The sequence below is a fragment of the Vidua macroura genome, chromosome 10, assembly GCF_024509145.1.
Source record: "Vidua macroura isolate BioBank_ID:100142 chromosome 10, ASM2450914v1, whole genome shotgun sequence".
Lineage (NCBI taxonomy): Eukaryota > Metazoa > Chordata > Aves > Passeriformes > Viduidae > Vidua > Vidua macroura.
Genome location: NC_071580.1, coordinates 18,423,727 through 18,448,897, shown reverse-complemented (window position 1 = coordinate 18,448,897; position 25,171 = coordinate 18,423,727).

The following is a 25,171-nucleotide window of genomic DNA, read 5'->3' as shown; positions in this document are numbered from 1 at the left end:
ATATAGGGCTTTTCAACTTCTTTATGTTAGAAACAAATTCTATATATTACCTCTGGGTATAAAATATATATTGTGTATAGGTACACGTCATATGGAGAGTTCTATTAGAAAAGTGTCTATCTAAATATAAATTTTGCTTTTTTAACACTTATAATTCTATGCAAACTTCTCTGATTTTGAAGGAGAAAGGTCATACTGCCTTTTCTTTCCCAAAACTTCATGATTCCAAACTCAATGCAATCATTCAATCACATGAAGAGTTTTAATAGTGCCTGATTTTCTTATATTAATTCTGTGTGTCAATTAACAGATTCAGATTCTTCAGAGTAAACTTTACAACTCTGTGAGTGATAGATTCCTGCTGGTGGTTTATGACAGAATAGCACTACTTTTTCAAAAATTCTTCCTGCTATTATACTGCCACTGTTTAATGACAACAGGAAGTCATCAATCAAATGAAAGTTCTCTGGGTGTCAGTTAAAAATTCCTCATTTTAATAGAGAGAAAGAGGTAGGGCTTAGTAGGGGAAGACAGATGGGAAGTTGATGGAGCTATTCAGTCAAAAGTCTCTTAAAAACACTGGTTTTCAAGCCATGAAGGGTGAGGTTGCAAATCCATTTTAATTCCAGCTTGAGAAATCTTGATACTCTAGCATTTCCTACACAAAACAAAACAAAACAAAACAAAACAAAACAACAACAAAAAAAAAACCACCAAAAAAACCACCAAACAGTACAAAAAAATTTCAAATCCAGATATGTAATAATATATCTTCTGCCTTCTTTCCTTACCTTCCTTCTGGGTCTGAAAGACATTAGTTATTGCCTCTGACATAAGAATAATAGTACCACAGTGTAGTAACACAGTATTCTCCTAAAAGTGAAGATGTTTCAAATTGGTAATTCAATATATGTGTGCACTTGTATATGTGTGTTTATGTGAAGATCATTTAGAAGCAATTGTCTTCCCTTTTAATATCATTTTCCAGTAACCCTGAAGTCACATAATGTCATTTTCTTTTTTGGTTCAGTACATTTTATATAGAGAAGCACTAAGGTACTCTAAGACAACCACTGAAGTCGAAGGGAGAGGTAGAAAGACAAATTCTACCCTTCCTTCCCCAAACATTTTAGATAAGAAATTCTTAGAGACAAAATGGAATAATAGAAGAACATGGTTAGGTGTAGCAGGAGATTGAAAGTGAGGAAATGTAAATCTGGCATGAGCACTGTGCTGGGAGGAAAAATCAATTAACCTGTACAAATTAAGTGGTGAAAGGATTGAAGGGGTTTCAGGTTAAAAGTTGCTTGTCTTATTCCCACTATTGAGTACTTCTAGTGGCAAAAGACAAGTGTGGAGAGGAAATAAAGGAAACAAATAAAAAAGAGGCATAAATCTAATAAAAAGTGAGTTATCTAGTCAAATAAGCATGACAGAATAAACTACATTGAAAATTACTTCATCAGAGCCTATTTCCATCCAGAGCTTCTGAAGTGATCTCCTAAACCTCATGCTGTTTTTTGTTGAAAACTGTTTCAAAAGGTTAATAAAATAGGAGATGTTATCATAAATGTTTGGTCAATTTGAATAGATTGCTTTGCATTTGGAAGCAATAGGCTGCTTACAGCACAGCTCTAATACATTCTTGCCATGTATTTACACCCAGAATTCAGGCTAATTACTTTACTCCTATGCTTCTGTGAATTCTTAAACCATCTTTTAAAATAGATTCCTAGTATACAGCAGAACTTTCTCAGAAAAACAGATTTGTCAGACATTATGAAATTATGAAGCCCATAAAGGAAATAGGGGAGGAAGTATAATCTAGATTTTTAATTAATAGCATTGTATCTTCTCTTTCACTATTGAACCACTATTGATCAATCCAATGGCAATATAAAGAATATATAAGTATTTTGTGGGGTGTGGTAGACATTCTGTATTTCTGTTGAAGGCCTGACTCAAACCTATAGTCAAAAAAACTGAATTTGAATGAGTAAGGCAAAGAAAGCACAAGTAATGAGGTGCTGGATTAATGCAGTGATGAAACAAAATACCACTTTAGCCACTAAACTCTGTCAATTTGCAAATTCTGCATTGATTTAAGGCAACTTGTAACCTCTACAGATCTGATCACTGCAGATCCCCCCGTACCATCACATCACTGAAGACTCTATTTGAATGTCTTGGATTATTTTCAAGATTGTATTTTTCTAAAGGTTTCTCAACCCAACCTTCTTTGGGTCAGTGTTTCCTGTTACGTCCTAAATAAGGTTCCAGTTCTGCCCTGAGCTGTTATTCCCAGAGACCTGAGGAGGGCACTTATGCAGGCCCATTTTCAGAATTAAAGTCTGCATGTTATGCCTGGTGTTAGCAACTTTTTAATGCACTTAAAGTTTATTTTCAGGTTTTGTCCATCCCATTCATTACAAGTAAATAAATCTATTTTCTACAGTGCCTGAAAATAACCTTCTGCATTTTATATAGTGTAAAACAAGTTTATATTTAAATAATAGGAATAAAAGGGCCAGATATTAGACTTCTTTCATACATAAAGTGGGAAAACAATCTAGTTCTCCTAGTGGCCTATCTTGCATAGCTGGCAAGTCTTTTATTCTTGAATTACACATTTGCTAACAAGAAGTGCTCATAGCCTTTGTTTGGAGTGATTTCTTTGAAAGCTGCCAACCTTCCAATAATAAAAGGGCTTGAACAAAACTATAGTTCTGATACAGCAGAACTGTAAGAGTTATTGGAAGACTAATTCAGATCTGTCATTTTCAGAATAATTTCTGATAAACTTCAGGGGGCTGATCTCAGGTCAGCTGTGGGTAAAATTCTTTTCTTAGGCTGTGTGTAAGTAGAGAAATTCCATTCAAAAAGAGGACAAAAGACAAACACTCTGTATTAAGAATCTCAAAATGCAGCTACCTTCCATATATCAAACAGAATGACTATGAATAATTCACTTCATGTTTGAAAAGTTCATAATTCAGGCTAACAACAGTATATTGATCAAATATTTATAACCTAAGAAGCATTTTTTTTTTTCTAACACCCACCTCCAGCACCCTACTAGAATTTAAGTCAGTTATATACCTGGTCAATATTTCTCTGGTCCAGAGGAAAGTCTTTCAATCACTTAGAAATAAGCAGGAACCACGTAGCAAAACTACTCTCCCACATTTAGTGCTGTTGGAACTCAAAGGAACTTCAGACAGAGTAATTCTGGTTTTAGCAGAGAACCTTTGCCCCTTGCATAAACTCAGTACAGTTACAGTTGTGTGGGAGACTGAAAGAGCAATGTCAGTAGAGTAAAATTCACCAATTGTTATTCTTAATTATGTTTGCATGCATAATTCATAAGTATTCTTCATAGACAAGAGAAGAAAAAAGATAAAATTGAACAAAGGCACAGAATTCTTCACAAAATAACTAGAATATAATTAGGCAATATATTTAATATGCTTATTACCAATGTGATTTTTAGTTACAAAGCTAAATAATGTCTCCCTTTGGAGGGAGAAAAAGAATAGAAAAGGAGGGGTAGAGTGAAGAAAAAGAAAACCCTTGCTTTGCCTTATCCCATGTGGTGAATGTTTCTGCTCTAACAAGCTTCTCCTGCCAACAAATGTAAGAACAGAAGGTCAAACAAAAGGAGGGCCTGGGCTGTGCTCATCATGTTCACAGAGCTGCTGAGGTCCCTCCTCAAACAGCTTGAGGGTACATTTCATCTTCCAGACCAGGCTGTGTGGGATGGGGGCTCAGCTCAGCACAAGTAAGAGCCTCTCCCAGCCCCTCAGAACACACCTCTGCTTTCTGAGCACAGGAAGTTACCTGCTACACAAGCTTGGCAATTTTATTCAAACTGCCTCCAGATGCCTCTTGACGTGGGACTGAACCAGCTCCTGATCTCACAGTCACTATGGTTGTTCCTATATTTTTCTCCCTGTTACCCCTAAAGAATTAGGTACATGAACACTGAACATATTTTAATCTTACTACACAGCAACTGTGAGAGGACATGAGATTTTCATGCAAATTGTAGAACTGGTAATTTTTAATTTTTTTATTCTAGCACTCAAGCTGACATGCAAACCTGAAAGGGACCTTCTGAGAAGGCACAAAGGGCGACCATTTATAAAATCTCTGATTTCAAAGTGTACAGGACTTTTGCCTGTACTGGAAAAAAACACCCTATGCTAATATTCATTCATAATCTATCTGTTTAAAATATATCCTGCCTTGCACTTCTGTCACTACAGTGTAATCATCTCATAGTGTGCATGTACCTTAAACAACCATTAATTATAACCTGTCTGGGGAGTTATATTATTTACCTCTAAAATCTTGAGCAAATGTAAATTGTGCCCGAGTCTTCTAGAATTGAAAATAGAATTAAATCCTCTGCCTCAGCTAGAAGTAAATCAGAGCTTTAGGAAAGCCCTGCAAGTGTTTTAAGTTAGCACAGTACTGAATTTACTTACTATATCAATATAGGATTTAATTGAAAGCCAACTCAAACCATGTTCTTCTCCTTCTCCCTGGTCTCAAATGACCAAATTTTTCAGTCTGTGATAACCCTACAATTAATTTTCAACAGCGAGAAAACAATTTATTCTATCAAGATGACACAGTTCCTTAGTCACCAACTGCCTAAGACTTCAAACAGCTTTAAAAGCAAAGCATCAGATAAAATTTTAGTTTGAAAAGCAGGAAGAAACTCCACACTCAAGCATATCACACAAATTCAGAAACTGATCTCTCACTGTTCTCTTCCCTAGCACTTGATTTAGGCATGGATTTAATTTTCCAGGGTGGTGCACATTCCCCTTGAACACTGTTGTTGAGGGCTGTATCAAAGGGATCCTCTAATGCTAAAGCACATATTCCTTATTCAGCAGAATGTTCAAAGCAAGGAAATTCCTTCATCTCAGCAGACACTTCCAAAGGTTATGTTTGAGACACTAACTGCTTATTTGCATATCCCTTTGCTGGATTTTGTTCAGAATTCAAACATTCATTGTTTGGACCTTCAGTGTTGGATGCTTTTCATTCAATGTTTCTGGTAGTCTGGGACTGTCAATTTTCATCTTGCAGGAGGTCTGTACCTAGATCCTTAGTGAATTAATAGGATGGCCCTACCCAGGGCTTCCCTCTCTGAGTAACATGGAGAATGATAACCAGGGCTGTTTGTTAGAACTCCTTTCAAGCATTGCTGGGTCACATTCAGTCAGTATTTGTGCAGATTTGGGATTATCTAGGGAATGATTGTGAATATGATGCCACCAAGAAGGAGTAAAGAGTTGCAGAGTGCTATAGATATGTGAGCAGATGACTTGGTGCATTGACCAGTACATTTACTTGATTACCAATGCTATTTCATGGCTAAAATACTTTTGCCTGCCTCCAAAACAGGGCTCTGAGCAGTGCTTTAGCTATACATGAATAGTATCACTTGGGCAGATTTTCAGGTGACAGTACTAACTCTGAAATGGGATACACAACCAGGACATTTCTAGAGGGATGAATACTGATCTCTCATCCACCATGCTGTTAAGTACAAAAAAACCAAATGGTGATAGAAACCCTACTCCTGATTTAATTATTGCAGTACCTCTGATGTTTTTCCTGTAAAATCACTTCTGCATCAATAATAAAGAGGAAAATTAGTTTAAGCGATCACAACCAATTGCTATGAGGAGAATGGAAAGAACTAATCCTGTAATACCTCTAACAAAAGATCTCCACAGACCATTCACTGGATTTATTTGGTTTTGGGTCTTTTGTTGTTTTTTTTTTTTTTTTTTTTTCCTGTTTGGTTGGTTTTGGGTTTTTTAAAACCAGTTGAACAAAGTGAACTTTTTAGATGAACACCCAATCTTGAGAATATGTAGAACATGGGTTATACAGCGGAAGTTTGGGAAAGATTTGTAAATTAAAAAAAAAAATGGGAGAGGAGAGGCAAGTTATAAAGGAGTCGGCTTAACTGCAATTTCTGTAAAAGCACTGAAAGCATTAGTCTATTTTTGAGCTCAAAATGGCAAAGTCAAAATCTCGATTAAAAATATATTGCATTTGTGCTCACTGAAAGCCTGTGTACTCTATTTCGATAAGAATAAGCTGTTCATTCACCAAAAGAGGTAAAATTGGAAATCCTTCAGAACAGGACCTGACAATTATAAGAAATCTCACATAAATCACAAGTAACAAATATTATATTGTCACAGGTGAATAAGTATCCCTACAATATATCACAGTAATGGCACACACGCAGTGTCCACAGCCACGGTATATTTTGCAGCCCAGGAAAGCCATGAAATTGTTCTCCATTATATTTAGCATCGGAAAGACTCTACTGTGTTCAGGTCTGGGCATGCCACAGCAGGGAAATAGAAGTTGCTTGAACAAACAGGAAAGGAACGCAGCATAATTTTTACAGGAAAAAAGGAAGAAAGGAAATAGGAATGTTTAACATCAAGGAGGTGATGTGAAAATGTTTTCCAGTGTAGTATACGGGGACATAGGGAACTTATTCTTCCTGTCTAGGACGGGTAAAATAAACAAATATGATCTTAAAATATAGTAAGGAAGATTTAAGTGAGACCAAGGAAAACTTCCTAATGAAAATTTTTATGGAGCATTTAATTAAATTGTTTTGCCTCTCAAAGTTCCTCATGCAGCTATGGTCTGTATTTCTGTTATGTGGATGAAGTAGTTATACATTGATATGTTTGTAATTTCGTGGATCTTTCAAATCCAAACTAAGCCCCCGGGTCTCTTACTCAGACTGTAATTTCAAATTCCCTATAGGGCTCAGAACATATGTACAGTATGTATAGTTTATATAGCCGTCTTGTTTTACATCTTTTTAAATGTCTGAACAGAAACTGCTCCCAGTCCAAAATCTGGATGCAAATACCCTGGAAATTTCTAGAGAGTATTTCAATCCTGTATTCAACCTTCAATTATGCATCCTAAATCCCTATCTGATTTGGAGTTATTTTGTGCAAGAAAGCATTTGGAATTAATTATTTTTTTCAGTTTTTAATGAGAAAAAAGAATCTGACTGATTACATTCCCCCCTTCAATTAACTAAAATAATTTCATTTCTGGGTTTACACCTTGCATTCCAAATTGCAACAAACGTGCATAGTAAAGCCTGATGGTAGGATCCCTAAAAATAAAGGTTCAAAACAGGAATGCTCTGAGATTTTAAACTACATGGGAATGAACAATAATGCTCCAATGTTTCAGAATCTAAGGTTCTTTTTTCTCCTCTGTTTGTTCCCAGAAGAACACTTACTTTTATATAACGCGCGAATACCAAGATTTGTGGTGGGAATACTTCACATCTACAAATGGTTGTCCCACTGGGATTTGTAGCACTGTTTTAGATTTCTGTTTCCTGCTTCAGATTTCTGATTCAGTTTCCTGAAGTTTCACCATCACACCAAATGCCTTTTCAGAAGAGTTCTGTTTTAGTACTTTTCTGATTATACACAGCTCTCTTTATATACCTCGATTGGATTACATTGAATCACACTGTCACATTAATTGAAAAACATGATCTTGCCATAGCAAAAACATATGTATATAAAAGGCAGCCAGTCATCAGCACATACTAAATATGATTTCTTGTTTTAAAAAATATTTTGTTTATATAAAATCTTGCATCCTTTTTTTGAGGACGGAGAGATGTTTCCATTCGTACTGATTTTTATGGACAATGTCCAGTTGGCATTGTCTGTGCCAAGACAGAGCCACAGAATTACATTTGACATCTCATGTCTTTTATTGTCTACTACCTTTCTTCATTTTCCTCCTTAATATGTTCTGTTTAAGATTCATTTAATTTAAAGCAGGACTTTTCAGGTTTTGTAGCTCAGGAAACCACAGTCATCTTCTCTAGTATTTCTGTAGATCCTCCTCCAAATGCCTTGGTCATGCTGTCTCATTCTGTCCTACAGCTCTATCTCCATAACTTTTCAGTCAGTCCACACAGCTAAAATTGCTGTCTAGATTCATCAGGTCACATCCTGGTTACTGTAAATCTCCTTTCTCTTGCCTGGAGAAATACAATCTTGCTTTCTGCATATCTGTATAAATTCATTTTTCTGGCTCATCATTCAGGTTTTGTATCTCTCCAAAGATTTTCTATTGCATCAAAGAGAAGTCACTTGTCCTCACTTTCAAGACTGTCACCCCACCCAACTTATCCTCATTTGTTCACACCAAACTATTTTATTTTTGAATCTGATCATACTTTCTTTGTCAATATGAACGAAAACTTAAAATGTGTCTTAGCTCTGTCTCATGGGACACTGGGACTTGGGAGTCGCTCCCCAAAAACTGCTGCAGATCATTCTTTAAACATCCATTTCCCCTCAGAAATATTTGTCAAAGATTAAACTTCCAGTAAGGTGAGAGCACTGGCTGATGTTAATCTGAATGGTTTTCTTTCTAGCCCTAGTGCCTAATGCTATATCATGGATGACTGTGTATTCACTGTGTAAACCACCAATGTTAAATCAGGCTTGTAAAATTTTTGGAAGTAAGGATTAATTTCTGTTTTGAACTTGACAATTGCTTGGAAATGTGTCTGAGCACTAGAATAATACAGAATATATTCAGTAGTGATCTTGCATTATGATAATATAGCTATTATATAAGAAAAATCAGTGAAATATTGGGCATTCCACAGATTCTTTACTTTTCAAAGCCTGCACTTTGTCAGGTTTTGTATGACAGTGGGATGTTATGACAGCTGTGCTGTTCTGCTCTGGTCTCCTTTTTTCACTCTGGCTCAAAAAAAAAACAACCTGATCATAATGTCAATCAAACTGCTCTTCCTGCTAATTGTGTCAGTGTAATGATTTTCATTTAAATAAAAAATAGACAAAGAAAAGTTTGATGTAAGACCTTCTAAAACTGGTTTGAAATTCTGTGCTCTACATTGCTCATTAGTGAACTGATATGGAATAATTTCCCTGGAAGGGACCATGTGAAGCAGAGCACAGGTAGCATTGGTTGACAAAGAATTATATCAGAAGATATTAAGTCATCTTTATTTATTTGGTAAATGTCTGCTGGGATGACTGAAACTGAGGTTTGGGGAAATTATCAAGTATAATTGGAAAGATCAGGTTGGCTTTCACACTATTACAGCACGTGTTGCTCAGGATGAAGATTTTGAAAAAATAGATTGTCCTAAACCCAGCATGATTAGGTTTCAGATTAGTCTTTTTTTTTTCTCTTTGCTTTCTGTTTGTTTGGTTTGGTTTTTTGGGGTGTTTTTTTTTTTTTTGGTGGTTTTTTTTTGTTGTTGTTTTTTGTTTTTTTTTTTTTGTTGTTTTTTTTTTTTTTTGTTGGTTGGTTGGTTGGTTTTTTTTAACACCTACAGTATGCATTTTAGGGTACATCTCTAAGATCACATCTTTGTTTGCTGATATGTCTTAAAAGAAGACAGAAGCATATGTAGCTGATTTACACATGAATTTCAGGAGAAAAATATGCAAGACTTTAGAAAATATAAAATAGGGAAAGCAACATTTTTTGTTAATTGCATTAATGACTATCAGAAATTCCTAAACAGTTGCAGATTATAATTCTGCTTGAGGCATTTGTGTAGTTGAAACCCATTGAATTCAATTAATAAAAGAAGAAATATTTGGCATGAATTAGCTGAGTTTATAAATGGCTCCCTGGTACCAATTTTTTAAGTAGTGTTTAAGCAGTAACACAAAGAGAGTGCAGTAAATAATTTCAAAAATGTTCTCCTCAAGCAAAAGTTATGATTTAGTTTAAGAATCCATAAGAACACGGACATTTCATGCTGGATAACATGGCAGGCAAACCAATATTTTATCCTCCAAGTGACTCAACCCAGGTTCTTTAGAAGGGCCTATAACAGGCAGACGCCCTATGGCGCATCTTCATATATGTCTAAATCCTGATCTCACCAGGGATTTGGCTTCAGGGCTTAATCAAGTTGCAATCTTTCTTCAAAAATACTTAGATTGTTCTCAATTATAGCAACTGTAGATAATAATCTGCTATCCACATATATGTCTGTAATAGTTTTGAATCTCAAGTTTTGTCTTCAGTGGCTTCTTGTAGTAGACTTTGCCATTCTGTTTTGTTTTCAGTATCCTCATCAATTCTTTCAGGTGTCCACTTGTTATACACACAGAAAACATCTATTTACTTTTCCTTAAACATTTTGGATTTATTTGGTTTACTTCTGTACATGTAGACCCCCTGTATCTTCACTGTTAAAGAGAATAAATCCAGAATATATCCAATACAAACAAACCAAATACAACCTAAAAAAGTTAATATAAACTTTGTAATTGTTCTCTTAAGGCCTACCAGGATTGCATGGAACATGTCATCTGTTTTAACAGGGTACATAATTATTTAAGACTCCTGAACTCTTAAGAAGTATTCACCTGTAGAAATGTCTGTGTTCATTTAGCAGAGCTGAGGAAAATTCCTTTGACATTTTCTGTTGGAAATAACATAAATATGCACACATGTGCTAAAGTAATTTGTAGATCTCTGCAAATTATATATTTTCTTCTGTGCTTATCTGTTCCCAAGAAGTTTTCCTCTTTTTTTGTTCTCCAGTCTCCAAGCAATTTGATATTCCTCAGATTGTTAATGTCTTCATACATCAGCTGACTTTCTGAACACTTATTATATTTGTTGTATGAAGCATTCCAAGGAAAATATAAGAGAGAGAAAGCAAAAATCTATCAATTTTTACCACATGCTGATATAAAAACAATGTATGGGAATAATGGTCGGCCATAAATTAAGAAAAAATAAAATTCAACTCAGATAACCTGGGGTAATTTAAAGTGTCCTTTTCAAAACCAGCTGAACTGATGGCTGTTCTCACAGGATGCACTGAAGTCTGTGTTGGGTTGGCAAGATTCTAGCAATATGACACTTGTTTTTCTAGACAGAAACTAATTAACTCCTCACTGAGACTTACAAGAAGTTTTAGTTAATAATCTTTGGGACAATTGCTTCTAAAAGTAATAATCCAATGGGCTGAATGCATTGAATCAGAAAAGTCAAAAGAGAGCTGATTTTCAGCACAGACAGTTCTCACTTAAGCAGTTTTAGCCTTCTGTGATCAAATCTGCATTTTTACCAGCTTTGGAAAGGGAGCAGCAGGTAAATTTAAGGTGCAGGTAGACAGCATTTCCTCCAGTATGAGCTGATCCAGCAACTCAGTGCTGCTGAGGGGTAGTTAGGCTCATGCTTGATCTTACCATGGTCCCTTTCACGGTGACACTCTGGCACTTGTGCAGCCTCACAGTAAGATTCTTCACTCCACCACACCAGCAGTGAAAAAATGATTTACTGTACTCCAAGGGTCATGTTCTTCAGCAGCAACAATGTGCTTCAGCTTCCTTTCAAGGAAGAACAGAAAGCCCTTCCCTGAGACCTTCTTCAGCTGCTCATCACACTGCCTTCAGTTTAGCCGTGTTTGCCTTTTGCACTGCTGGGGCAGGGACTGGCTGCCTACTTGGTCTCTTCTTCCCCAGTGAGGTAGAGAAGAGTAGAGAAGGCTGAAGGAGAGAAGCACAGCAGGGCCCCTGATGCAGCAGTTTTCAAATGCAGGTTTGTACCCTAGGTAGTCAAGGGAAGCAAGCTGGGATAGGCAGAGAAGGAAGAGAGGGACAGAGAGACCAATATTCATCCTGCTCAAAACATATCACTCTTCACTTTTTGTGTGTTGGTCTCGTTCCTTTCCTGAGAAGCCAGATGATCCTTTTTGACCCTTCTATTTCCACCTTTCCAATGCCCTTTGCACTCTCTCCCTGCATATTTTTTGCGTGCACTGCAGTGCTGCTTAAATCTCCAGCAAGTTGGAGGATGAATCATTCAGCTGATATCAGGCAGTAATTTTTGTCTTTAAAAGACAGTCCCATTTCTATAGGTTATTTCATTAACTGCCTGACTGGATATGAATGAGTACCATACACCTGCAGTGCTTGCTATCCATCCACATTCATCTCTTATTTTCATACTGTTTTTCTATCTGTATATCAGATCATTTTTGTCTTTGCTCTGTGAGCTACTTCTTAGCCACTCTGCATTCTATATTTTTTCTCAGTTATATCTGTTTACCCTGAAGATAGTTCAAGTGCTTCTGAAAGAACAAAACCAGGCATTGGTCCAAATTTCAACTAGCCTATAAACTAATCATAACTGTAAATATCACACATTTGGTGCAGAGAAGTACATATGACTAATGAGGTTTCAGCCTCTGCTGCAGGCGGTCTTGTAATGAATGTCTTATAATGTACCCAAGTATGTTGCTACTTCCATCTGCTTTTTCTACCTTATTTTATTTACTGCTACCAGTTAATTTCACAATCCAGTCACGTTTCCTACCTCTCATTCTAAAATGGCAGTGGTGTGTGATCTTGTGTCTTGCTACTCTCACCTGATTTCAGTGCCAGCTCCATCATTCCTGCTTTCTGCCTCTGTGCTGCTCCCTTCCCACCTGCACTGTCAGTACCTTGGCATGAGGAACTGGAGCAGCCTTTCAGAGCTCCAGGTTGTTTCCCTTCTCCACATTTTGAGGTGCCTCCTTCATCGAAATGCAGACTGGAAACAGTGTCCTACAGGGGCTGAGCTGTTTAGGCCTCAGGGCTTTTAGAACCCTGATGGGACTTGGTTAGAAGAAGATGTTGGGGATGATAAACAAGGACTACCTTGAGCAGGAGACAATTTATCTCCATTGAGTTTGGAGAGAAGACAAGGAGGATACAGACTTATCTCTATAGGAGATGTGTGCTCAATAGGAGATGTTGATACTCCTGCTCACCTCAACTGAAATAAATTGCAATTAATCTTGTCTAGACTGAGTAATTAAAAACATACTGAGACAATTTATCCTATAAGTTGTCATCAAATCAGGAAATGTTTACACATAAAAGACTCCATGATGGGCTCTTCTAAATAGATTGGTAATTTTTTTCATATCTTTCCTTCAGCAACTGCTGAAGTACATTCCATCACTTTGGAGTGGAAGCAGGAGATGGCTAGACCATATTTCCCCAAGGATCAAAGCCAGACTGTTGAATTCAGAGCAGCCAGGTTGCTCTCACTGAGAGCTGGAGCTGTAAATATCAGCTGACCTTTGCAGTCTATCTAAGCATGGTATAAGTAGATGTGAAATAATTCCTATCTTTTTTCAGCTGTCATGAAGAAAGTCAGAGCTGCCGTGGTGTTTTATCTTCTGCTAAATTCCCAATCTTTCACCTGCCTGCATTATGTGTCTCTGGTGTGCTGGCTGCATAACCATTGCAGTTTTAGGGAGTTCATATTTGTAACCACTCAAAGTGTGTAGTAAAGACTAGTCAGGAGTCCTCAAAGGAAATTGTAAGACTGTACAGATGTGCAACTGTCAGTGAAAAAAGTGAATGTGGCTTCTTAACTAGCAAAAAAATTATATCACGTTGTTGAAAAAAATAGGCGTTTTTGCCAGAGAGGTGACAGCTTGGATCCCAAAGAAGTTTCAGTCTAGCCCTCCATGGGAATGTAATGGATCTCCTCACAGAGTCCTTCCCTGGACAGTGGAACACAGACACATCATCTGTGTTGTACCAGACTTTATTTGGAACGCTGAAATGGAAAAGCAAAAAGTTGATCACCTGTTTTGGTAGACCAGCTTGAGTTAATATTTGCCAGTGAATTTTCAAGGCCACTGCAAGAGACAGAACATTTCAGTGATTTGGAAATAGACGAGATTTAGTAGAACAAGAACATTGTACCCCATCTTCTAGTAAGTGCTCATTCCTGGAAAATTGAGGTTTCAGACAGAGATCTTTGGGGAGAAACCAGTTGTAAGGAAATGGCTTCCTTTCTTATCATAGGAAGTGTTGCTTTTTGATATCTGCTGTTGGCTGATGGTTGTCTTTCACTAGTTTTTATAGCTCTTGATTATGGTTCAGCTGACCTTAAAGTCTTGATCTTTTCTGTGAGTCTTGTTAACTTCTGTTGAACTTCAGATATTTCTTGACATGCTTAGCTGAATTCCATGTCCAGCCTCCACCTGGGCAGGAAGTAGGAATCCAGGTTCTTCTGAAAAATCAAGCAGACTCTTGAGTAGTATTTAAGATTCTTCTTAGAGACCTTCATTTGTCTGAATTTCTGAATATATGAATGTGCTTACCTCCAGTATATTTTTCAGGATAGCAGAAAAATACATGAGGACAGATCAGTAGGATGACTGCCACAGTGGGGAGCAACTCCAGGGAGGGAAAGGCAGCTCAGAAATTCTTGAGGCACTGGCACAGTGGTGTCCTCAGATGGATTTAAGAGAGTAGTTCCAATTCCTTAGTGACCTCCCCATGAAAGGAGAAGAGTCCATCCTTGCCTGAGGAATTAGGAGTTACTTGAGCAGTTCCTCAAAGTGGCTGGTGACAAATGTCTGTCAGGATTCTGTTGGCTGCAGAAGGATTTGGGGCACTGAAGGAATCTGAGGCATTTCACAGCTCCAAACTGTAATGAGGACTGATGGCTGGCAGAGCAGGAACCCCTTTGGTGAACAGGGAGGTGATCCCTTCTGGCCAAACAAGTTATCAGTTTTATACACATCTAAGCCTGATCTCAGCAAATCTTGCATTTTGGATAGTCTCTGGGTGGACGGCTGGAAACTGAGTGCTCATATATTCTATGTTTGCTGAGATAGCTTTAATCAACATTCCAGCTGGAGAAAACAGCTCTTCTGGGCCTTCTAAAGCTGGTCAGTAATCAGCTGGAGCAAGCTTGACTATGTCCATGTAGCTCACCAGTGAATACTGATTGTGAGAGACACATAAAACTGGGATTTAAAGCCGGCAGAAATCTGGAATCTTGCACATGGTAGATTGAACAATACTTATGAAAAACATCATGTTTAGTATGTGATCACAGAACCATGATCTCAGTATGAAGACTGAGAACGTAATAATATGTGATTCTGTTTTATTTTCCCTGTCCAGCATCTCAATGAAGAACAAAATTTCCCCAGATACTTCCTCACACACTGAGAAAAAGTAAAAAATTATGATCAGTTTTTGCCCTATTCAGCTGGAACTTTATTGCTGTGCTGGTTTAACAGAAACCATTGAAAGAAGCTTGGCCTCCTCTTTCATATCAGTGGTGGCATCTTTAGAGCAGCAGGATTTGATATGGGAGCAGAATATTCTGTACTGAAAGTCAGGAGCAGTTGTTACCATTTGTTGGATGAGAACTTAATGGATGAACAGCAGTGAGTTTATTTGCCAGAAATATCAAATGCTAACGAACAGCTTGCTGTAGTCCTGGCCTTAGCTTCCATCATTAACCTGATTGGACCAGAATTATCTGCAATGTTCTTGGATGTTCTTTCACTGGTATTAGAAGGTCGTTAAACAATGGGCATGTATTTCACAAGCTCCACTGAGATTTCTTTTCATTTTGAGCAGGTGAAGAAGGATTTTATGTTTCATTTTGAAATGCTAATTTTTTATATGAATTGGCAGCTTCTCAACTTCAAGCAGAGAGAGCCTGAATTGATTGGATTGCATTGCTAACATTTTTGTTGCTTTCAGTTTAATTGTAAAAACTGTAGAAGGTTTGGTTGAATTGTTGGGGTTTTTTTTGTTAAAATATGACCTTCATCCTTTAAAGATCACTTGAACATTATCTGTTTTGTTTTACAGCTATTTTGCTTGTTTTTAAGGACAAGTGATTTTGATCATAAGGGAAAATAATATGCATTCTATCAAATACATGCTGTTCTGGTGTTTGTTATTTGCATAAACAACTATATTATAATAGTTGTTTAATTGACCATTATCAAAAGCTCAAAACTCACAATGGAAATATGAGTAGATGAATTAGAAGAAAATAGAAAGTGCTTGAAGACAGTTTATAGCAAGTTACAGTGTTCAAGTTTTCATTAAGAAAAGAGTTTTTAAGTTCTATGCTGGCATTTTCCCCCTCCTGCCTGTAAGAGATTCTGTCTAGATGTTTTTTATGTTTGCCCCAATGCAAATACTGAATAATAGTTTCTCACAGATGAAAACAGGCTATTGTTCAAATCTTAAATTTGGCACTTGCATGGCTATAGCTGGCCCGGTTGTATTATCAAATCTCAGCATTTTAAAATTTTTTGGCATTATCCTCCTTAATATTTCGAGGAATGAGGGATGAATTTTATCTCATCTTGGATTTTCTGGAAGAATAATTCTGTTAACTAAATGTTCTCCAGCAGACTCCCTTTGGTCCTGGATAAGTGTTGTTGTAGGGCAATGTGGTGCTCAGTTTATCCTGTAAAAATCCAAATATTGGCAAAAAGTGTAAACTGGAGGCAGGGACCAGGTACAGGCCGAGATTTCTAGGATGCCTTTTATCAAATCACTTTCTGTAGGTCCTGGTAGTTGTGTTCAGAGCAGGTTGTGCTTAGGGAAGCAGGACTTCCCATCATTGGTAAAGCTGGCACATCCATGGATGAGGCAGCTCTTCCCATAGCAAAGCTTGGTGAGAAAAGGCAGATAGAGCTCATCATTCAGGGAAAGTGATTTTTGTACTGTGAGACTAATGAGGATATGTGCAGGAGCCTCAGACTTAAATAAGCTTATTTTTTCCTTAAAAAAACCCAAAAAAACCAATTCAGCATTTGTCTGGCTCTGCTTGTGATGAGGGGTGTTTGTTGTGAGGTTATTTCCCCTCTTTATTCTACAGGCAGCAGCACCCTATTGTTATTGCTGAGAAGTATGGACAGATGCATATACTTTCATGCATATGCAAACAAATTTCTCCTCATAAAACCCCCTTTTACTACATAAATATTCTTATTAATTATTTTGCTCCCTTTGCTTTTGGAAATTGAGCTATGAAGCCTAACCCACAATACTGAGCTGCCTCTGAGGCAAGACCCCAGTAGTATCAAAACCTTCACTTCCTACTTGACAGCATCTGATGTTTTTATATGGCTGTTTGTACAAAATACTGCAGCGTGCTGCATATTAAAAATGGAGAGTAAATAAAATAGATGCTGATATGAAGTTGAGTAATGTGATAGGTTTTGAAGAGGCTATTATTAAAAGGCATAAGAAATTCTAAATGACCTGTACTATTTTCATATTTAATTCAGTAAAATAATTAATTATTCAGCAGTTGAGGATGTTGTTTATTTTCCACTCTAGTGCACTGGCATATCACAAAATCCAGTGCTCTACTCCAAATGAACAGGGATACTTAGTCATCTAAATACATATATAATGCAGACAACTTAGTGAGTTAGATCTGGACAATTAATGGATCAAACATGTTTTGAGACAAATTTGATGACCTTGCTCATACTGGATATTTGCTTTACAGCACCAGCATCCATATGGAATCTGCTGGGGCTGTAAGTGACCAAAGAATTCTCAGGCTGTCCTGGACCATGAATGTGGCTGGTGTGAAGTGATGCTAGGAGTGTGGCTGCCTGCTCCAGCCCAGGACTCCCTCCTGCCTGGAGTCATCCTGGGCACTTGGAGTCTCTGCCCTGGCTGAGGGACACTGCTGCCACTTCACTTGTAGCCCATTCCACCAGCAGCAAAGCTGAGCATCCCAGAGCATCCGAGACAGGGCACAGCACACTGGGGACGGTGAGCCATGGATGAGCTGTGGCTTTCCACAGCTCCTGTGTGTAGGACTCACCCGAAACACAAACACAGGCAGCCAGGGCTCCTTTCCCCTTTTCAGCTGAGGCAGAAGGTGGCTGGTGAAAGTGCACACACACACACAGACACACACACACACTCAGGGATCCCTTGGGTAGCAGCACCTCCTGCCTTGCCCAGCTGCATGACAGGACACACAGTGAGTGACACTGAGTTTGTGCACACAGTGACACTGAGTTTGTGCATCACTTGTGCTGAGGCACAGGATCCTGTCGTGGCAGACAGCAGCACCTAAATGCTGCAGAAAGAGCAAGCTCATGCTGGGGATTGTTGGAATGCAGGGCCCAGGCAGGGCACCAATAGAGTCCCTTCCTCTCGGGGACTCGGTTCCTGATGGAGGGAGCTGGCAGGTCCTGGAGAGGGAGAGGTGCTGCAGGGTTTCATAGCTAATGAATAACCAACACATGCAACTGAGGGAAAGTGCGAGGTGGGGGCCAAAAAGTATAACCTAAATAATTCACGGGGCTTGACATATTTGTTGTGAAAAAATAAAAATATTGACAAACTGGATTTTGACTTTTTGTTGTGTGTCCCACTGCTCTACGCCCACCCCCCACACCCAATGAGAAATTTGATTTCTAAAGATAAAAAGTTTCTATGAATATTTAAATTATTCTTCTGAATAAATGATGTATTAAATCAGATTTTTAAAATCTAACCCTCCCTATCCTCTTTAGGTTCTTGAGTATAGTAATCAATGTAATTGATGTGATGTAATGTAATACTTGAATGTAATACTTTGAATTTCTATTAAGATACCTGAAAATAAACGTGTGGTTGTCTATGAATAAAATAAAACACATCTGTTATTTTGTAAAAAATACAATCCTGTGCACAATGATACCAAGTAAGCAAAATATTCCGAGCTCATTGTACTGTGAATGACAAAAGAGACTCAGAACTCTGCTGCTCCTTGCACATGGCTGTGGTACAGATCCAGCACATCTTTTCTGGTAGCACACCTTAAAATTTTTCAGTGCAGGGAATACTTGGAACACTGTAGAGCTCAGATTTAAAGTTTCCTGGAATTTGGGGTGCAAAGACTGAATGTTTAGGATGAGAAGCTCTGCCAGCACTGCTGACATCCTCTCCACCTGCCCTTGGTTTCTGTGTGTGTAAAATGCAGCTATACTGTTTGGGAGGAGTAGAAAGCACAACTCTCTTACATTTTGAAATGTTTTTAGATCTTTAGATTAAATTGAATGGAAATCTGAAGTGTTTATTGTTGGCTTAAGTGATGGGGTCCCTGTGCTCTTGCAGGGTCTGAACTAATACTTATTATTAATAGTTCTGTTAACTTTCTGAAGTGGAAACATGGTCCTCACATGGACAAGATCTGGGTGGTACCTAGACAAATAAAAATCTGGACTCTTCCAGCAAAATCACAGCTTTTAAAGAAGGATATGTAAGGAGACATAGCAGAGGGATTTGCCACTGATTAGTCTCTGGGGATCCTAGGGACTTGAACACAAGTAAAAAGAAGCAACTTAATGGAATATTTACCCATGGGCACCTCAAACTTTCTAAAGAAGAATGCAAGAAATTTAACAGTTCTTGCGACCCAGTTCTGAAACTGTAGTTTCCTAAACACTGATCACTATTTTTCATCAATTTTAAAACTTAAAAATTCCTGTTTAGTTGTTTAGAATTTTTGTGGCCTCTTAAAGTAAGTTCATCTTGATTCATGAATTTTGTTTGAGATGCAAGCCCCTGCATTTTTAACGTTTTAAAACATTGGCCTTCAGCTATAATTTACAGAATATTTTTGTTGTGTGCTAGGAATTTTTTCTAGCCTAGGAGATGGGTTTACTAACTTTAACTGAGTAAAACCGTCTTTGAGTATCTTCTTATAATTATTAATTGACTTATTTCTGCAAATAATAGAGAGAGAGATGCTGTGATGGTATTCAGGAAAAATCGTGGTCTTGTTCTTGAGATACATCTTCCTAACACCACCAGTTCTGTGTAGTGTTTTTACATTTGTTGTTGTAATGAAATGGGCAACTGAAATTAACAGCAATGAAAGGGTCTTTGCTCTTGCAGTGGTTTGTCTTGCAAGATTTCCTCATATAATTTTTGGATTGGCTCAATGGACTAAAGATATCTGCTTCTGTAGTTAGATTAAATGCAAAATACATTTGCTTTAACTCTGAATTTCTTATCATTTGTATGGATAAAAAAAAAAAAAAACTGAGGAAAATAGTCCCTAAAACTTCTGAGATTTCCTTTCATTTATCATTTCTTTTCTTTTCTACCATCTCCAATGTTTAATTATGGTTTTTATGGCAGTATATGAAATTAGCATCTAGTGGTAATTACTTTGTGTGATAATAATAATTTTGAGATGTATAGAAGTTTGTTTCCATGTCTGTTTAATTTGCTGCTCCAGAAATTATCTTAAAATGCATTGCTCTATAAAAGAGCTTTACTGAATGAATTGAGTTCCACTCTCTTTTATTCTCTCTTTTTGTTTATAGTATATCTTCTTACTCTGTCCATGTCAGTTATATAAAAATCATATCTAAGTAAGCAAGAAAATTCAGCATAGGGATGTGAGCATAGGGATGAAACAACTCCTTGGAGATGAATGCTTATTGTCAGTTTGTAGAGAGGTTTCCATGATGTACAGTTTGCATTTGCTCAGATGATAATACCTGGCTACAGGTGACCTTTCAGCATGTCCCCCCTTCCTATTAAACCTCTGTTGTTACTTAAAATAAAGTGACTATTCGATAAAACTCAGCAAAAAAGCCTCAGGGCTACTCAGTTCTAAAAAAACAAACTGAACCTATCAGATAAATCTGTCAGGGCTTGGGCTTTATCTAACGCTGCACACTCTTATAAATTGATTCACTTTTCTGCCAACCCCACATGTCCGTGAAATAGCTTGGCTGCAGGTACAAGTACAATTATTATTCCGCCCGGGGTGATTTGTGTGGTCTTAGAGCCCGGCACGCATCCATTTGTATTGCGGGAGATGGGAGATACGGCAGAGAGCAGCTGCGCTCCGGGCGGGCTCGGACCGGGCAGCTGGGGCGGGGACAGGGACAGGGGCACGGCCAGGGACAGGGGCACAGCCAGGGGTACAGGCACAGCCAGGGACAGGGGCACAGCCAGGGACAGGGGCACAGCCAGGGACAGGGGCACAGCCAGGGGTACAGGCACAGCCAGGGGTACAGGCACAGCCAGGGACAGGGGCACAGCCAGGGACAGGGGCACGGCCAGGGACAGGGACACGGCCAGGGACACGGACAGGGGTACAGGCACAGCCAGGGACAGGGGCACAGCCAGGGGTACAGGCACAGCCAGGGACAGGGGCACAGCCAGGGGCACAGCCAGGGGCACAGCCAGGGACAGGGGCACGGCCAGGGACACGGACAGGGGTACAGGCACAGCCAGGGACAGGGGCACGGACAGGGGCACGGACAGGGACACAGCCAGGGACAGGGGCACAGCCACAGCCAGGCACTGGAAAAGCCATGGCCTTGATACCCGGCTGCATCGGTACTGACTGTAGGAAGATCATTCATGCTCATGGCTGTCTGCAGGCTCCTACAAAAGTCAATGGCATGTGGCTATTTTCCTGTGTCACAAGTATAGCCATGCGGATGTGTGTTAAGATACTGTAATTTTGTAATTGCATTGTTGTTAATTTCATATACACCAAAAAAAGTCTTTTTTAAAAAGAAATTTCTCTCTCTTTCTCTCTTTCTCTCTTTCTCTCCTCCAAATGTTAGTACTTAAACTCATTACTTTCTTAGACTGAGGGAAAAATTAATTTTTAGATGGACACCACTAATTGGACATTGCTAATAACAGATCAGGGAGCATGTTACTTAGAGCACATGGCTGCTTGTATCTGTGATGTGAATCTTGTATTTTCATTTCTTCCCATGTAGCCTGAGTAGACTCACTGAGGCACAGTGGAATGTGCATGTGCCTTTATCTACTTAGCTTAGCAAAATCCAGCAAAGATTAAACATGGAATAATTTCAGAATTTAATGACTAGATATAAAAATATAATTACTTTAGAACTATAAAAGCAGACATTAAATGGAGGTATAGGGAAAGTATCTAAAACTATTTAATTTTATTTAAAAATTAAAAAAAAAATCCACATTAAAACATGTCAATATTTCAAAATGATAATGTTCATTCAACTAATTGTAAAGAAAAAGCAGATAACTAACAAAATAAATAATGAGATAAAGTATGAATATGGCACCTTATGTAATCATTATTTTCTTGTGAGTAGAATTCGTTTGCTGCAATTGGAAATATTTTATGCTTAAAATCTAGTTTAAAATTTGGGTGATGAGAATAGTTGTTTAAAGCACATTATATTTTCTTAAAGCAGAAAAAATAACCCTTGTGGATAATTTTATGCCATTGCAGAGCTTGCTAATAAAGCTGTATTGCTTTACGTCAGAATATTGATATGATAAAAATTTTGTATTTAAATTACTATTTCTTCAAATTGAAAATTCAAGAACATTGTGAGTGAGCTTAAATATTTTGTGGGGCTTTTTCAATATTTCATAGGGTTTTTCTAGTGTACTTTCAATTACAATTTTTAAAAATGGCTTTTTTTATCATAGGGAATAACTCAGCTTCCCTATTCCCTGCTCCAGTGGCCTGATAGGAAAAAAAAAACAACAACAAAGTAATTGCTTTTATAAAAATGCTCTGTCCACCTTGAGTTTTAACTTAAATCATCATAAAAGGGGAAAATAGAGTTCTCAGAGTTGGAAAGAAAAAAAGAATCTGTCTCTGGTCTGCTTGAGCAGACTGAGGTGCTCACAGCCAGTGGAAATACATCTGGATGAGGCACTGAGAGCACACCTCTTCAAAGGGGAGCTCTGAGACTTGTTATTGTTTCATTCTGCTGGAAAAAGATCCCACAGATAGTACTATTGCTAACATTCCTAAAATGGGGACCTAAAGGTTTAATTAATTTGATTAAAGAAAAGCAAACAAATATGGAAAAGTTCAGAGAGCAGCAGATCTCACTTGATGTCATGGAAAATGTGTTGACTGGGCATTTTTTAAAAGTAAGTCACATATTGGAAAGCAGCTCATGTAATGCTGGGAGCAAAGAAAATAAACATGCAGGCATTGGAAAATAAAGACAATTGTTTAATAGGATGTGGCAACTGGAAAAAATGTCTTTCCCGTCAGCCAAAGCAAGTGTTCACAGTCCTATTTCCAACCACCAGCCTCTGTGGTCAGATGAAGAAATGCATGAGTACCATTTACAGTTCTTTTTTTTTGCTTGTTCTGTACTGAGCAAAAAGCCAAGTTTCAATCCATAGGAAGTAACAGTATTGCTGAGCTGCTCCATCTGTGAACCATAGATGGAGATCACCCATAGCTCTTAGAGATCTGAACCCAAAAATGAAGGATTATGGAAGGAAGTGCCTAAACTAATAAAGAAATATATGTGTAAAAAGTTCAGAGATGTAACTACATACTTTAACTGGGAATGTCCTTACATATTGTGTTGAATTTTGGCCCAAGTCTTTTTTTCCCCATATTAATTCTGCTACCTGTGGGTGTGAGCAAGCTTGCAAATTAAGATGTTTCATAGGCTTTTGGTCATTGCAAAAATATGTGAAGCTTCTTTGAAGCTCCTGTATTAGCCTACCATGCTGCTCTGGGAAAGTATATGACTAAGTCAGAGATAGTTTAATGCCAAATTTGACCATCAAGCTCCCAGCTTATGGTTTTGAGTGTAACTAAATGTATGCAATAAACCAAACAGGCTTCGGTTAGGTTTGGTTTTGTTTGGTTTTTGTTTTTCACAATTGGCACAGTGCAATGCTATTTAAAGTGTGAAAAGAATTCTGCTTAAAGAAACTGCAAAGTGGCAGACCAGTTTTCCCCAGAGAGAGAATGTGCAATATCAAGCATACAAACTGTAGGGTCCACTGAATAAAAAAGAGTACAAGGAAAACTCATTTTGAGGAAGCAGAGATCAATATTTCCTGCAGCAAATGATGGCAAAAGAAGTAGCATCAAGAAGAAAGATGCTGTAACATTAAAAGAAACAAGATTTACTATATTACTTATGGCATAGAAAAGGACGGAGGTATTTTTTAAAAATGATTGGTAGACTAAACTCAGGGCTTTGAAAGATATGGCTGTACCAGCATCTTAATATAACATACAGATGAATGTTAGTCTCACAATTGATCTTAGTTCAGTTGCTCCAGAGTACAAAACAGATATACTGGTAATTAAATTAAACTTGTTGTTGCTTTCTTTCTTTCAGTATTTGTTAGCTAGAAACCATTTTTTATGACTTAGGAATAACAAGCATTGATTTGTGTGCCTTGTAATCTATTTGTTCTTGCACGCATCTCGCCCATGCCCACCCACGCACTCGGCTTCGAGTAATCACAATGCCACAGTGCTGGGGGGAAACACAATTAATTTTTACCATGTAATCACTGTGAGAAGGTCATAATCCCTTACTTTTAGCCAGCTGTTGTCACAATTTCACCCTGACAATTCTGGCACAATGAATGAAATGTATAAAAATTGCCCTGCATGAGAATACTCCCCATTCAGTCACTCACTATGTGACAGAGAGAGACTGATTTATGCCCTGTGCCGTGTATAAAGTTGTAGTCGATTCACTTTGGACAAAAATGTTAAATGAACTAATTAAAGAATGAGCCCTAAACAGATGGGTTTGTTGCTGCATCAGTAAATACAGGCCAGTAATAAATGATCTGCACATTCAGTTTTTAAACTATCCACGGATAATTCTAATTAAATTGCCCTGCTAAAAGTACACCAAAATACCGTAATAAATGTGAAGTATCTGATCCAGAAGAATTGTTGGAGTGTGTTGCAGTATATTAGTTTCATTATGTAAATGGGAGCCCCTGAGGGTTGTTTTGAGGGCTAAACCCTTCCGTGCCAGAGGTAGAAATATGTCAGAGTACCTGCTATTCCTAGGTAAAGACTTAAAAAAATCATGCCTTGTATTCTTCTAAAAGTGTCAAAGTAGGTTTTAGCAAAAAGAGATTGAATTTTGGTTCTGTATAAAGAGATGTGGGGAAAAATAGGATTTATAGAGTTGTGAATGAATTTTTCAAAGTGAATTTAATTTTGAGCTAATTATTTGAACAGATAAGTGAAAAGTCTGATGCCTGGAAATGCACATCAGCTGGCAGTTCTGGTACAGGAGATTGAATCTTGGGTGGAAAAGTGAGGATTGGGGTGCACAGAAATTCAGTGGAGCTCCTCATACAACAGACCACATAATGAAGTTCTGAGACCTCTCTAGAACTAAACACATCTGACATGTTTATCCTAGAAACGATTAAGGTCTATTTAAAATACATAATCCTTTGGAGGGAGAATGGAGGAAATCACCACCCCTAACTTTTGATCTGCTCTTAATTACAATTTCCTACCAGCAGTTCTGACACAAGAAATCAAC